Source organism: Anopheles funestus, chromosome X, assembly GCF_943734845.2.
Source record: "Anopheles funestus chromosome X, idAnoFuneDA-416_04, whole genome shotgun sequence".
Taxonomy (NCBI): Eukaryota; Metazoa; Arthropoda; class Insecta; order Diptera; family Culicidae; genus Anopheles; species Anopheles funestus.
The window spans coordinates 12,839,144-12,853,913 of record NC_064597.1 but is presented as its reverse complement, the minus strand read 5'-3'; the positions used below and the strand labels follow the sequence as shown (position 1 = coordinate 12,853,913).

Sequence of the window (14,770 nt, the reverse complement as noted above, 5' to 3'; positions counted from 1 at the left end):
AGCTTCTCTTGGCCATGGCCGAGAGGCATGTGTATGTGTTTGTGCTGTGAGGATGCGTTGCCTTACTGACTTACATTTTCTACGCATCTCCTTCCTTCTTCACACCCCCTTCGTATCAACCCTCCCTTCCTGGCACGCATTTCTTCTCCTTACGCGCAACGCGTTTTACGCGCATGCGTGCCTACGCATGGTGGAAGCGTGCGTAAAGTGGCAGCGTATCGGGACGATGTCACGTACATTCGCGCTCGTTACACAATATTGTTGTTGTATACAATATATATTTCGCCGCATTCTACGGGAATGTGTTTCGCGCTTACTGCCTTCAATATTAGATGAACCGAATGGGCCGTTTATTCTACTACAATAGAGCGCCGATTATTCGGGTACCTTTTATCCGGCTGTCCTATTATCCGTGCAGCTCGGAAATGACAGTTCCGAAGTAGAATTGACATATGAAATGCTCCCCATTACACACTAAACACTAATATTTATCAATAAAAAGAGTTGTGCCTATTATGCGTGATATTCGCTTATCCGGCAACGGCTGAGTCCCGATGAGCACGGATAATCGGCATTACACTGTATTAAAATTTGGTTTGGTTAACCTAAATCACAAAATAGTAGCGTTTCTTACAGTTGGGGTAGATCAAACGTAACTGTCTTAGCAACTCTTCTTGTGAACTTCAATGATTTCCGTTCGTCCGATTCACTTCGTCTTTGAAGTGGATTCCTCCATCGCAAGGCAGATCAAACAGTGGGCTTTTCCGAATATCCGAAAGTGTGTCAAACCTTATGCATCAGTGAGCATCTAAGAGATGCTGACCAAATAGTAGTCTAGAAGATACTAAAACCTGGCACAACAAAACAGGAAGTCATCAAGATACTCACGAAAACGTTTACATCTGGTAAACGATTTTTGTTTTGTTTTAAAGAAACAGACGCAAAGCCAACAGGTCAGAGCTTGGGCATTAAGATGAACCGAATCGATCGCAGTAATGTCTAACAAATGCGAATGATTTGAATTGCAACAACAAATCCAGCACATGACGCATTGCAACAGGTGGTGTTATGGAAGGATGTCCATTTACGAGTTAAACTACGGGTCTAGTGCATCAATACACTGCTGGTAATTAATTTATAATAGCTGAAATTATGAATGCACCAAGGAAATACGTTTTATTGATGCTTTTTCTAATGACAATTGATTACTGTTTTTTACAGCTGCAAATCATCTGCTTTATGATCGTACGTTTTGTTGACCCTAAAATGAAATGAATAAACTTATTGTTATGTTACGCACTATACTTAGTGCAAAGTGACAGATAGACGGAAGCTTATGGCAGGTAGGGGTCATTTGAGTTATGGGAAAATATAAAACTCGACTTCAATAAATTGGTATTCACTAGTTAAGGTATAGTCGTCACTTGAGTCATTGTTAAACTTATTTACAGCTTCTACCGATGCTCTTGATCTTCTTCGAGTGTTTATACATATTTTGACAAAGGTTCTTTATTTTCTTTTTTCTTTAATTTTTGTTCGTATTAATGAACTAATACATTGTATTTTATATATAATTATGTAACGACCCAATTGTCACTGAAGTACGTGCCTAAAACCTTTTCTGGAAAAACACGACAATGGCCGCGCGGCTTCTTATCTTATAACTTCAGCTTCACTGAGGCGACAGTAACCTGGGTGCATCAACATGCATCCCGACACACAGGGAGCACCCTTCGGCAACTCCAGGAACTCTTTGTATATCTCGCCCATATCCAAACAAATTCCGAGACCGAGACCGGTACGTGTCAATGTGCCTCTTTCTCACTTTCTCTCTCTCTTTCTCTCTCTCCCTCTTTATCTGTGTGTTAACGCCACAATCCATATGGTGTAACGTCATTCAACTATTATCTGCATACGACAAATCAGCCTCAAATTACGTCATGTGCAGTTCTGAATGAACTCCAATCCAAAAAAAAAAATAGATGACAGGAGCTGGTGTACACGATCGGTTGGTTACTCCGAAATGGCACCTGTTTTGACACCTGTTCAAGTGCATTCAAAATGTGATATAATAAGGAGGCGGTGTGTGTCGGGAATACACTACTAACTTGCACACTGATTGATGCGACCCGGAACGGGTGTCACCTGCACACATGACACTTCAGCGTCAAGTGGCTGACAGAGAAGAGGGAAGAGATTTAACCTTGTTATCAGTACAGGTAATCCACCATTTAAGTACCTATTAGTCCGTTGTGGTGGGACGAAAAACGGGAAGGTGCGAAGGGTGTAGTGGGGTACAGATAACAACAACAAAAAAATCTTCTGATTGTCCACTGCCAGATGGTAGAAGTCCCGCATGTTAAGGCACATCTGATGATCCTCTCCAGGAGTGTGCGGTTTATGTGCTCCACAAACAGACATTAACCACTAAATGATTCCGAATGCAACAAAATGGAAGCCGGAATATGTGCTAAAACTGTTTAATACTATCGGACGATTTCTTCGACCCGACCGTCTTCCTTCGTCCGACCCCTCCATACTTTCATATTGCTGAGCTAGTTTCGATCATCGCTTGAAACACCAAACCGCACACCATCGTCTACTTGCTTGCACAGTTCTCGCCATTCCTGTTACTACGTGAGATCGCGCGGTGCTGTTGTAATGCCGTTTTCGCTAATCTTTTCCACCGTTACCCCCTTCTCCCGCTCTCCCTTCCTCATTCACCCTCTTTTCGAAGACGTTCCATCACCTTCAGCTTTCACCCCAAAACCCACCCAAACCTACACATACAAAGGGGTAAGGCAAAGGGGTAAGGCAAAGGGGTGTACAACACCCATGTGGGGAGGAGTGTTCTGTCTAATCTTATCTAATCGCAAAACGTTGCACCCGCCCGTCCCAAGCGCGCAACTCCAGCAATAGACACACACACACACAGATAAAGGCGCGCGCGTAAACTTCGCGCGCACGAATGCAGTTTTAGTGCATTGTTGTTAGGTTTGGTTTCGGGGGGACGGATCACCTCTCTCCGATATCTCGAAGGTCCACCACGGGGTTGGACGGTGCAAACGTTTAGAGCCGTGGGTGATATATTGCGAATTTTACTGCCCGTACGCTAAACAACGGAGATTTCGTCCAGTTGACTACCCCGCGTGATGTTGCTCACATAATGGTCGGTACCAGTTTCAGCTGGGCAGCGCTAACAGGAGCGATTAAAACTCAAAAATTTTATTTTTTTATCAAGAATTCTAGCTCCAGCTATTCGAGGTACTTTAGGAAATCATCATCCAACAGCTCAGTCTCGGAGATCCTAGTTATTCAATGTACCCAAGACCCTGCAACCAACTTGGACGCATACGAGAATCCGAAATGGTTGGTATTCGGAAAAGTTCTATTAATAAAAAGAAGACTTCAGCTAGCGGGTCATTACCTAATACGCACACCCGGGTCAGTACGACCTACCCGGGTGCATCCCGTTGCTGCACATTTTACACCGCGTTGTCCCCCAACACACCAAAAAGAAAGAATGGAATGAGATGTGAGCAGCGCGAATGTCTCACCTAACTAGCAGACTTTGCAACCGAAGCAATTGGGTCACTAAAACGATTGGAACAGTCAGAGAGCGAGCGGTCACCCATGCCGCTCCAAATGCTGATACGCCTTGTCTTCCCCTCGCACGCAATGGACACGGCAGCGGGTCGCGACATACACACATCTAATAATTCGCGAACACGAAGCGACATTCGCGAATTACCTTTTTTCGGAGGCAAGTGATGAAGGTTTTTTTCGGGGTGCGGTGGGTGGAGGAGACTTAGTGGGCAGATGATTTGCAAACGCGCCCGCACACACATTGCTGTTGAAGAATTTCGCAATCTATTTTCGTCGTCTATATGAGCGCAATGGATGTACGCAACAAATAGCGCACAGAGGTCTTTTTTCCTTTGGGGAGGGAATGGGGTTCCTACTTGGTAAGGACACAGACGTATGTGTCCTCGCATCCTGTCTGTGTTTTTATTAGGTTTTACATACAAACTGTAGGTAGGATGTCTGTAAGGGAATGACAGATGTGCATCATCTTGGGTACTCTGACATACCTACACACAGGTGACTGGATGCTTTGCCCAAGGTCGTTAAGATCTTTCTATTTCTCTACATCCAGGTACGATAGTCATATTCAGATAGTTCTGCTCTGGTTGAATTGAAGATGGAATCTAACTTTGAGGAGTCACTTTGAGGAGTGGAGCTCCACAGAGCTCCACAGAGATTCGCTAATTGCTTACTTCTCTCTCTGTTTCTCGTTCTCTCTCTCTCCCAATGGCTTCCCGTTTTCCGTGCCACAGGGTTGTTGGTTCATTCTTCTCCCCTTCTCTGTATCCTCACCCACCAAAAACACACACATAAATACAAACGTTGTGTGTAGACGCTTTAAAAGAGGAAGAAGATCCGGCACGTCGGACAACGCCACATCTCGAAGGTGATGTTATTTTTATCGTTGTGCTAATAATTTTTCCGCGCGAAATTTTCGCAAACCCTCACCCTCACATCTTCACCATGTGCATCCCCTTCTCCTTCCCTTCTGGCAAGCATCTAAACGTGTAGCAAATCTGGGGTACACGCACAAAACAGCTCTCCGGACACTGGTCAAGAGTGGCTTGGGTGGCTGCTGCTGAATGCATAGGGAAGCGCAGAACCGTTGCATGCATGACTGGTTCCCCAGTTTGGCACGTGGTAGTTAAATGAGAGGTGTGTTCTTTATTTTACGTCTTGTAAAATACGCAAGAAAAAAAAACCCCGCAACACCGTTAAGGTGAAGGATCGTTTGAACTCCACACCGGTACGGTACACAAGCTGTGGGATTACGCGCTGGCCTACTTTGTCTCAACTAGAAGCCATTCGTTGTAAAAAACATGTTCGAATATCATTAGCGTGAAGTTCGAAATTGTAAATGGCATTTCGGTGACGCGTGTAAATTTACATTTCGTAATATTTTCGCTGCTCCAACCCCAAACCACACACTGGTATTTGCAAATTTCGGGGAGGACTCCAGTGTTACGGCGATAAAACCGCCTCCCGAAACGTTTCGAGAGTTTACTCTTTCGCTCATACACCCACCAATCGGCTTATGCTCGGGGTAGTTCCCAAAAATCCTTCGATGATCCTTTTTTTGTAGGGGCAAACGACTACATACGTACACACACACGCGCGCACTAACCCGAGAGTTCGAGTTGACCAATCGTTAGAGTTGATAGGCGAACGTAAACAACAACACAAGAAAATGGGAAAAGAAACCGACCACAAAAGCATATAACTCCCATTCGCTTCTTGGGCGATCCCGTACGGGCAATACACAGTGGAATAGTGTCTTCTTCGAATAAGGTTCTAGGTTCTTTGTTTGAAAATTTTGCGCACCACCATGACACCATGTACACACCAACGCACACTTAGAAACAAAAACCAAAAAGAGATCCAACAACGTACAAAATAAAAAAAAACGAATCTTCCAACGCAAGTACTAGATGAAAGGAATGCGCTATGTTGCATGGAGCTCCTACTCTCTTCCAGTCAAAAAACAAGAACGGGATAACACGATGCAGGAAAATGTCAGGGTATTGCCGTGCACACGCCGACGCACCGCCTGAAGCGGGAACCCAAAATAGCTGGACGCGTCCCATTTCGGAACGAGTGGACGAAAAAGCGGCGAAAACTGAACGCACTGTGACTATACTTTGGAAAAAAAGATGACAGAACAGACGCAAAATGCGATCGATTTGTGAGGTTATGTGGCTGGACGATGTCCAATGTCCGAGAGGTCTTTCGCCCACACAAGAGGATGTAGCTTCGACCAGCGGTGAGAAAGAGTTTTGCCTTCCTACAACACAGTCGCGTACTACAAACAAGCAAGCAAGAATTTGGCGAAGTAAATGCTCCAGGAAATTGAGGGAAAACTTCAAAATAACACACCGCGCACCGTTATATTCCACCTGTGCGCACTCGATTGCATCATACCGTAACACCAGGCACCACATTATAAAATTTAGTCCAGATTATCCTAGTGTGTAACTAGGCACACCAAAAAAAAAGTAATAACTAGTAACTCCCCGCGCTAACCTGATGTTAGGTCCAGAAAGCTGTGGAAGTGCCCTCGGTTTGTTGGTGTGCACATCGCACCGTCTACACTGACTGCCACCGCTGCGACCATTTACTGTGGACCCCTCCCGAAGGGTAAGGACTCACACTACTACCATCATGCAGTGGAGCACTTCCCTGGAGCGGTGCGTCACTACTAGCCACCCGCTCAGTTCCCTATCGCAAAGTTAGCTTAGTCTAGTGCAAGGTGAGTGCATCAGCTAGGGGAAAGGGCAAAGGGAATCGCCCTGAAGTAGTCGGAACACGAAAGCGAACGAAACGTTCGATTTGATAGAGAGATTGTGCGAAAAAGGGGAAACAGGATTAAAATGTTCCATCTCGCTTTTCTTGGAAAACGTTCCATTATGCGGGGTGAAGAGCGGGAAAAACAGGGCTCCATTTTGGGAAACGCACCATAGTGGATACTTTTGGTGAAGTGCAGTGAAAAACTCCACTATCAAAACGGATGGGGTAAGGGGAAGAAAAATGAAGGACACTTAACCTCCAACGTTCACAAGGATTGGTGTGTGTGTATGTGTGTCTGTGAGTCTCCAGCAGAGTAGCGCACGAAAAACCCTTAATGATGAGCACGAAGAAGGGCATGGAGATAAGGGATGCAATGGGAGGGTGGTTTACGAGGGTTGAATCTAAAGGGAGCACACGATGGGAAAGAAAAACTGCAACCAAATCAACACACACACACACATACCCGGCGTAAGGGTGAATGAGACCGTCCACAAACACACACACTAAAAAAAAGGGCATCAGGGTTGCACCTATATACTCCCCGACGGTGCGAGCGAGACAGGTGGTGAAGGAGACAGAGGAAGAAAAATGGCGGCCCACCCCATATCAAAGCAAGCCATCGAGAGGGTGGGCTGTGGATGGTGGGCACTTTATAAAAAGGGGTACCCGCGTTTTTAGCCACGCCTCCATAGATTTTCCATCGACAACACACGTACAACGCACACGTACATCAACGGGACGGGACATGCAACAACACATCCATACACAGTAGCCGCGTGGTGGTAGCCACCCTACCAACGGTGAGAGTCCACGATCACCTTACGGCTAGGATCTGTGCGAACAAGTGTAAGAGCTCGGCACGCAATTTCAAAACGTTGCGTCCATCTCTTCGATCAACCGACAGCCGAAGGAAATCATTTCCCCGCAACAATTCACCACCGCTCACACACATACACACACGCCTGGTGGAAAACTTATCCTTCCGAAATTGGCTGGACTCTTAGTCCTTGTGTTCCCAGCTGCCGTCGGAAAGGGAGTGTAAGGGTATTGCGCCCACTAACTGTGGATGCGACAGTGAGAGAAAGAGAGAGAGAGAGAGATCCTAAATAGTTAAATGACAGGAGCAAAGGTTGTCTGTTGGTTGTTTTGTTATATACGTGTGTGTGTGTCCTGTGTCGAGAGGATAAACGCATCCCCAAATCCTGCTTTTGGTGTTGTGTCCCAACAACCAATGGACCCCCCCGCAGAGGATGTCACCGTAACTCAGAAAATGGAAAAAGTCGTATCTGGAGGAAATTCCTTGACTTTTCACACGAAATAAAGTGAAGGAAACTAGATCTCTCCCAATAAATTAAGGTTGCAAGATTAACAAAAATTGAAATAAGTAAAATATTTCATACTTAGCAAAGCTTTTTGCTACAAATTTCTGCACCAGTTTTAGAACTTATAGAAAATTAATCTTTCCCTCCTTTACGTGAAGATGAGCTACTTAAAACCAAACAAAATATAACGTGCGTAACGCTATCAGAGCGTTACGTCTAATAGTAACTGTCTACTATCTATCCCAAATGAACGGATTATCCGTGGGCTTATTTCACGCATTAGTGTTTCGCGCAGTGTCTACGCAAATTTATTCGTTTTTGAATAAAAATTGTAACATAGGAAGCTTTGTTTGGAATTGTTGTGTTTTTTTGTTGTTGTTGATGAATTTTGTTTTTCTTTTCTCACCCATGTGGACATGTTTTTCTTAATGTTTTCATTATTTTGTGGAAAATTAGTGTTCACTTACCTTAATCGAAAAATTTCGCCAAGCGGGCGTTACCCGTCCAGCACTCCATATATAACGTTCGGTTGATTGTGGGCAAAGCCGGACCCCGTACAGTAGAGTGCGCGGCTTGATGGTCGATCGGTCGGGTATGGTGGGATGGATAAGTCGAACGTGGGGCGGTGAGCGCAGGAACAAACGCACGTTTGCAACACTCCGCGCTCCAAACAAACCCAAGAAAAAAAAACTCGCGCGCGCACACACACACACCCAAAAAGCACGCACGACGGTACGTACGCACACGCAAACACGGGGACACGCACCACACAAGACGCGATTAGAAATATAGGATCGAAATCACGCGGGCACACACACCGGACTGACCAGGACTGGGGCAAGTGCACACACAACCGCACACCACTCCGTATGATGGTTGGTATGTATTCCCTTTTTTGTACGCGCGCGCGCGCGTGTGTGTGTGTATGTATGTGTGGGGATGTTGTGGTGGGCCGCTGAAGATCACAGCTGAAGGATGTTGGGCGTTGAGGATGGCCGCGCTACTACCTACTACCCCAGGAGCGAGGAAACAATGGCGCGCCGGAACCGGATGAAGTGAAACACACACACACACACACTTTGAAACACACAAGCACACCCACCGCGGGGTGGCACACTTAGGAGGCAATGATCAAAATGGCGAGCGTGCGCGCACACACACACACCCCTCGGTTGTGTCGTTTTCAGCTGAAAATGACAGATGACACGTGGTATACTTCTTGGCTATCCTCTAAACAGATAGGATAAGACGAAGGGGATGGATGCTTCGGTTGATTGTGGAGTCTCTTTTCGGGTGTGTGTGTGTGTGTGTGAGTGCGTTGAACGACGTATAGTGTGGAGGAGTCGCAACACCACAGAGAGGTCCCAGTTTCTATAGAGGAGTAAGCCACTCGGGATATGGTTGCTGGGGCTTATATCCCTTAGACGCACAAGGGTGTTAGCCCCCCCCCACCCCCTTTCCCTTTTAGAAAGGAAATCGATGTAAACACACACACACACAGATGCACATGTACACGTACAGCCGCACACACACGCACGCAGTTGGCCGTGTCCTTTAACTTGTGGTCACCAACACCAAGAGGCAGCCTTGAAGTGAAAAAAAAATGTTGAGCGTTCCAAGGATTTTCGGTTTTTGATTGAAGATGGAATATCCGACTGATCACACTCCCGGGTCCACGGATGCTGGATGATAAAGGCCTGGATCCACTTTTGTGGTTGTATGCCAATAATTACACACAGAGGACACACACGCGCACTTACACTTGAATGTTTTTGTTTAACTTCTCCTCGGCGAACTCCTGCGTCTTCGGAGCGTGATGTTGTCGAAGATTTCCTGAACGAATGGGGTACGCGACGTCGATCGATCTGCTTCGTTGCCTGCTAGGCGGGGGGTGGGAGTGTGTGTATGTGTGTGGTATATCCTTTTCCTGTTTAGATGTTTGAGAAGGCTGCTGCTGCTGCTGCACTAACACTGTAGGCTGGGGCTGGGAGTGAGATGAGTGATTGATGTACGTCCGCTAGTGGTTGTTCGATTGATGCTGGTGTGTAGAAGTAGGAGTATTATTGGTCCACAGATTGTACAACCCCTGCGCTGCCACGAGTGATCCCGCCAGATCGGTACCCGGGGGAGGGGGGGCTCATCGGCTCATCCGAATCTGGCGGCTCGGCGTTGACTACTTCCGAAACCCGACTCGCACACACACACACACACGCGCGGGGGCGCGCGCGCATGGGACACCCGGTTGTGTCCGGTTAGAATTGTTTTGCACCTATCTCTGTCTATCTCTCTTTCTCCTTCCGTTTTTTTTTTTTGTTCAAAACTATCTTTTCTCCCGTTGTTTGTTTGATCCCACCGGAATAAAGGAAGAAAAACAAAAATCACGCACACACACACACACCCACGTACACACTTGCACAGTTTGATGTGGACCGCTGTTTGGTTGTGTGTGGGGGGAACACGCTTCCAATGCTGTTTAACGCGATGCGTTACGCGTGTCTACACAACTCCCTTCCCGGTGCTGCTGCTACCCCGAAGGAAACACTTGCTTACACGATGATCTCGGCCAAACGTTGCTGTGGACGGTGGCTACCATTTTCAATCATCCGCCGGCCGTATCCTCTTGCTGCTGGTTTAGTGTTTTCCTTTCCAACACACCCCACCCCTTCCTCTAACTCTTACGATCGCTTCTCGGGCGCTGATCCAGATTGTGGGACCACATCAAATTCCCCACCCAAAAAAAAAAATGACACGCACACAACACACTTCGCTTAGTAACAAGTACACACCGTACACTGAATGGCACACGCAGCAGATCAAGATCGTCCAAATAGGCAAGTGTCCTGCTGTTCGATCCTTCGGTGCGTTACTACACACCCGTGTGTTACGTTTATTTTTTCTCTCTCTCTCGCGAAAGCAGATATTGTACGCGTGTGAGTCAGCGAGTAAGAAAAGTGCGTTTGTATCTGTGTTCGCCGGGGGTGGGTGAGGACGACTTTGATTGATACTCGATCGAAGGCTGTTTGCTTGATGCACCGCTCTCTCACACACACTCGCTCGCTCTCGCTTGCTCGTTCTCGCTCGTTCTTTCACACACCTGTGTGTGTTATCTTGCGTTTAATTATGCGTTGGTTTTTGTTAATTGTGTGATCATTCTATCTTCTCTGCCAGTGCAGCACACGCGTAACGCATAGTAACGATGGATGAGTAAACTGTTTCCACTGTGCTATTTCTATATAGATATATATATAGATAATATGTATATATGTATCCTGTCGGTTGTAAAATTGTTGAAAAATCACGCACGGGACTCGAAACTGTTATCCTGTGGAAAAAGGGAAAAAAACAAAAAAAAAAGAAAATAATTAAAACATTACAGCCGTTGCCACCAAATTTTGGCCGTAAGTCACGAATTTTTGACAGTGCTCATCAAATTTTTTCCGTAAAGCATCAATTTTTGACAGAGCGCATCAATTTTTGCCAGTGCCCACCAATTTTTGACTAGAACGCACCAATTTTTGACTCTAAGTCACATATTTTTGTCTCTTAAGCACGTATTTTTGACACGAACTAAAAACAAGATCAATTCACTGTCTTACCGGACAATTAAGGACTGTTGATTTGTAACAGTGAAATTGCGTTAAAATTTACGAAATAATTATCTTAAAAATAAACAATTTTCTGTTCTGTTTTTCTCGTTCAATCGTACATGCATCATCATGATTCTTGTTTTCAAGCTTTCAACACGCTAACTATAAACCAAGTAATGAGGCAAACTAGTTGTCATGTGACAAAAATTGATGACTTAAAGTCAAAAATTGGTGCGTTCTAGTCAAAAATTGGTGGGCACTGGCAAAAATTGATGCGCTCTGTCAAAAATTGATGCTTTACAGACAAAATTTGATGAGCACTGTCAATAATAGGTGCCTACGAGACAAAAATTTGTGACTTAGGACTAAAATTTGGTGGCAACGGCTGTATCATTTGTTTGATTCACGTTGCGCTGTTTGGCTTGACAGAAATGGGGTTCGCATTAAAGAAAGGTTTGCTAAATATTATAACGCAACTTTAGATTATCTCGCTTAACCTTTTTTGGAGCAAAAATAGTTTTTTTTTTCAAAAAGGTGCATTTTTGTACTCCACACACGAATAAAAAGTTTGTTTCACTTTCGCCGTTTAGACACACGCACGGCAGGCTTTCGCGAGATCGCTCGTACAATAATGAGCAGCGGGGGGTTAGAAACGAAGTAGGACACTTGCAACAAAAAAAGGAAATTTCTGCGTACGTTATAAATGTAAAATTGAAAAAAAAACACAAATTTTGTGGGAAAATAAATTTACACACTAACGGTCTCTGTCGTAAATTTATTTTTGAAAAAAATAAAATACTCCAGAATTCTGGAAAATAATTGAACCGTGCTTTCCACTATTTCTAGTAAAACGTTAACACTCGTGAACCCGTTGCTTTCTGGGAAATACAGACACACACGCCATATAAAACGATGTAACAAAAAATTGACCATCATGCTTTTAAGAATTTGTGCTGCGTACGGCACACTTCTGACGATCGATGCCTTTGAAACAAGAAGCCGCATCTTGCAAGCACGTTCCACAGGGCAACCCCGGCAGCCAGTTTTAACGTTTGCGATCGTTCGAAAGCATTGTGGTCCTGTTGAATTTGGTTGCAGAAAGGAAAAGGTCCTGGAAAACGGTGATTCGGTTGATTGTACGGTGGTATTCGCATTAATCGTTTATTGAGGGTGGATTTCACCTGTGCCCCGATCAGCAACTGTTCCTAACCGATACACACACAACACACGTACACAAACACACATACAGGTCACATTTACGCAAAAATTTGCTAGAAAAAGCAAGTGAAGGGCCGATAAGCTATGTAAGCACAATTAAATTACAATCGCCCGAAAGTAAAGTGACAGATGTCAGAATTGAATAATAATTTTAAAAAATTCATTTTAAAAATCATAAAACTTAAATTAAAAAATTAAAAAAATATATTTTTATTTTTTTATATTTAATTAATACTGCCTTCAGTAATTATGTCAAAATTTTAAGAATTGTAATAAATAAAACATACAAATGCAGAAACGTTTTTTTACATGGATTTTTTTGTTTTCACATGAAAATATTTGAAATAAAAATGAACGAAAATAAATGCAACATAATCTTCCAAAAATTGAAAAATGCAGAACAGCAACAACGCGTGAAAAATGCCACCGGAAATTTGGAAAAAAAAATAATTTTCTTTTCACGTGCAGCATTACATCTTTAGCAATTCGCGGTTTTAATCCCATGCACCGTTGGAAATAGAAAGATAGTTCCGGCGCCTTTCGAAGAACGTGTGACATTACAGGGGTAACGCGGGAACACACATAAACACACACACGCACACCGCATGTCACTTGGTTGCATTTGATCGAATAGCACACATGCAGCACAGCCACGTAGAAATTCAATTTAAAAAAAAAGTTATTAAAAAAAGCACATTATTCTGATTGTGAATGCGTGTGATTTTTTTTTGTTTTCTCGGGCTTCTGCTCTGACCGTTGGTAGTTTGAAGTGTGTTTGATTGAAAAATTTTCCGGTCCATTTGTTTCCAGGTTTATCCTTTCACAATACACAAACACAAGCACACACAGGGATATAAAATGCAAATAAAAAAAATGTTGAGAAAATCAAAAAAAAATTAATTACACGCACAAAGAATTAGAACTCGATAGTGACATGCATTATTACACGCATTTTCTTTCAATGCTTTAATACACTCCTCCCCCCCGCCTTCCTGGGCACTGCAAAATCAAGCACCTTGCAAAAAGGTACGTCTCTTTTAGAAAACAGGTTTCTTTTCGGTTGGATTTCTGTATGCGCGGTGTCGGTTCCGTTTTTTTCTCATTTGTTTTGTTGTTTGATAGATGTCAAACACTTGTGCACTATTCCTGCTATTGCGTTGGGGATGCTCTCGCCGCGCGCTCGATGACTTTGATGCGATCGAAGTCGGATGGTAACTAAAGTTTGTGGAAACGGTGTTCGAACGGTGTACTGATTCACTTTCTTGACCACTCTCCAGAGATCATGTCACTACGCGCGTGTGTTTTGTAAGTATGTGTAAGTGTGTGTATCACGCACGCAGGATATGTGTAATTATTATTTTTTTCTAATATTAAAAAATTAAACACACACACACACACACACACACACACAGAAAAAAAAACGCGTTAAATTAAAAACTGCAACACAACTGCACAGCACAACAAATAACGATATTTGACAGACAGGAAGTGTTCGGGTCTGCAGCCCGAAACCGTACGTACGTTTTGTTAGCCTGTTTGTTCGCAACTGGCCCAGACTATAATGGAGAATGCGTGTGTGGCGCGTCCGCTGCTGGTGGCGTTTCTATTGTGACTGTTCTTTCCGTTGGCGTTGCTGCCGTACTGATCCCCCCGGTGTGCTGTGTGCGAGACGCAACCGCAGCGCGCAGCAAAGCGCGAACAAAAAAGGCAAAGAGAACATGCAACAGCAACAACAACAACAACCACCACCAAAACGTACGGCGAAGAGCGAAGAGAAGGCACAACAAAAAGCAACAACAGCAGCAACAACAACAACAAAAAAACACCCCGTGAAGCACACATACACACATAGGGCGTGCGGCGCGCGTGGTAACACTGCGTATCGGTGCACTCATACTCGCACGAAGCGGTAGATTTGCGCGCACACGGTATTTGTGGTCTCTTTAGAACGGAATGCACATTAGAGAGGGTGGTGGGGGGGGGAAGGGGAGTGGGGTAGCGATCTGGATGCGGAGCGCGTTTCAGCGTAGAAGATCCACGTGCAGGAAAGGTGTAAAGGGGTGTGTGCGAAAAGAGGGAGAAACATTGTGGAGATGACGAGATGCGCTCCGGTTACGCAGCGTTTTACCGAGCGTGAGTGAGAATGGAATCACGAGAGTGAGAGAGAGGGAGAAAGAAATCGCATCTTGCATTTTGTATTTTTTTTTCATCTCTTCCATAAACGCTGAAAGCAAAACGATAGAAAGAGTGCAAAAATGCGAACGCGCATTCGCA

At 44.6% G+C, this 14,770-nt stretch overlaps 1 protein-coding gene across 5 annotated transcripts in view; it reads right to left on the bottom strand.

Annotated features, from left to right (window-relative positions):
* Positions 1-14,332, bottom strand: part of LOC125766168 (mucin-19-like) — a 130,635-nt gene extending 116,303 nt beyond the window's left edge. For 2 of the 5 annotated variants that reach the window (XM_049431872.1, XM_049431900.1), the window contains exons 1-2: positions 14,018-14,331; positions 8,159-11,013 (exon numbers count right to left, since the gene is read on the bottom strand). The gene's annotated coding sequence lies outside the window, so the exon portion shown is untranslated. Of the gene's footprint in view, positions 1-8,158; positions 11,014-11,775; positions 12,522-13,511; positions 13,962-14,017 lie in introns of those variants that run through there. The other 3 variants (XM_049431892.1, XM_049431941.1, XM_049431960.1) reach the window with 3 other exon arrangements.
* Between the last annotated feature and the right edge of the window lie 438 nt (positions 14,333-14,770).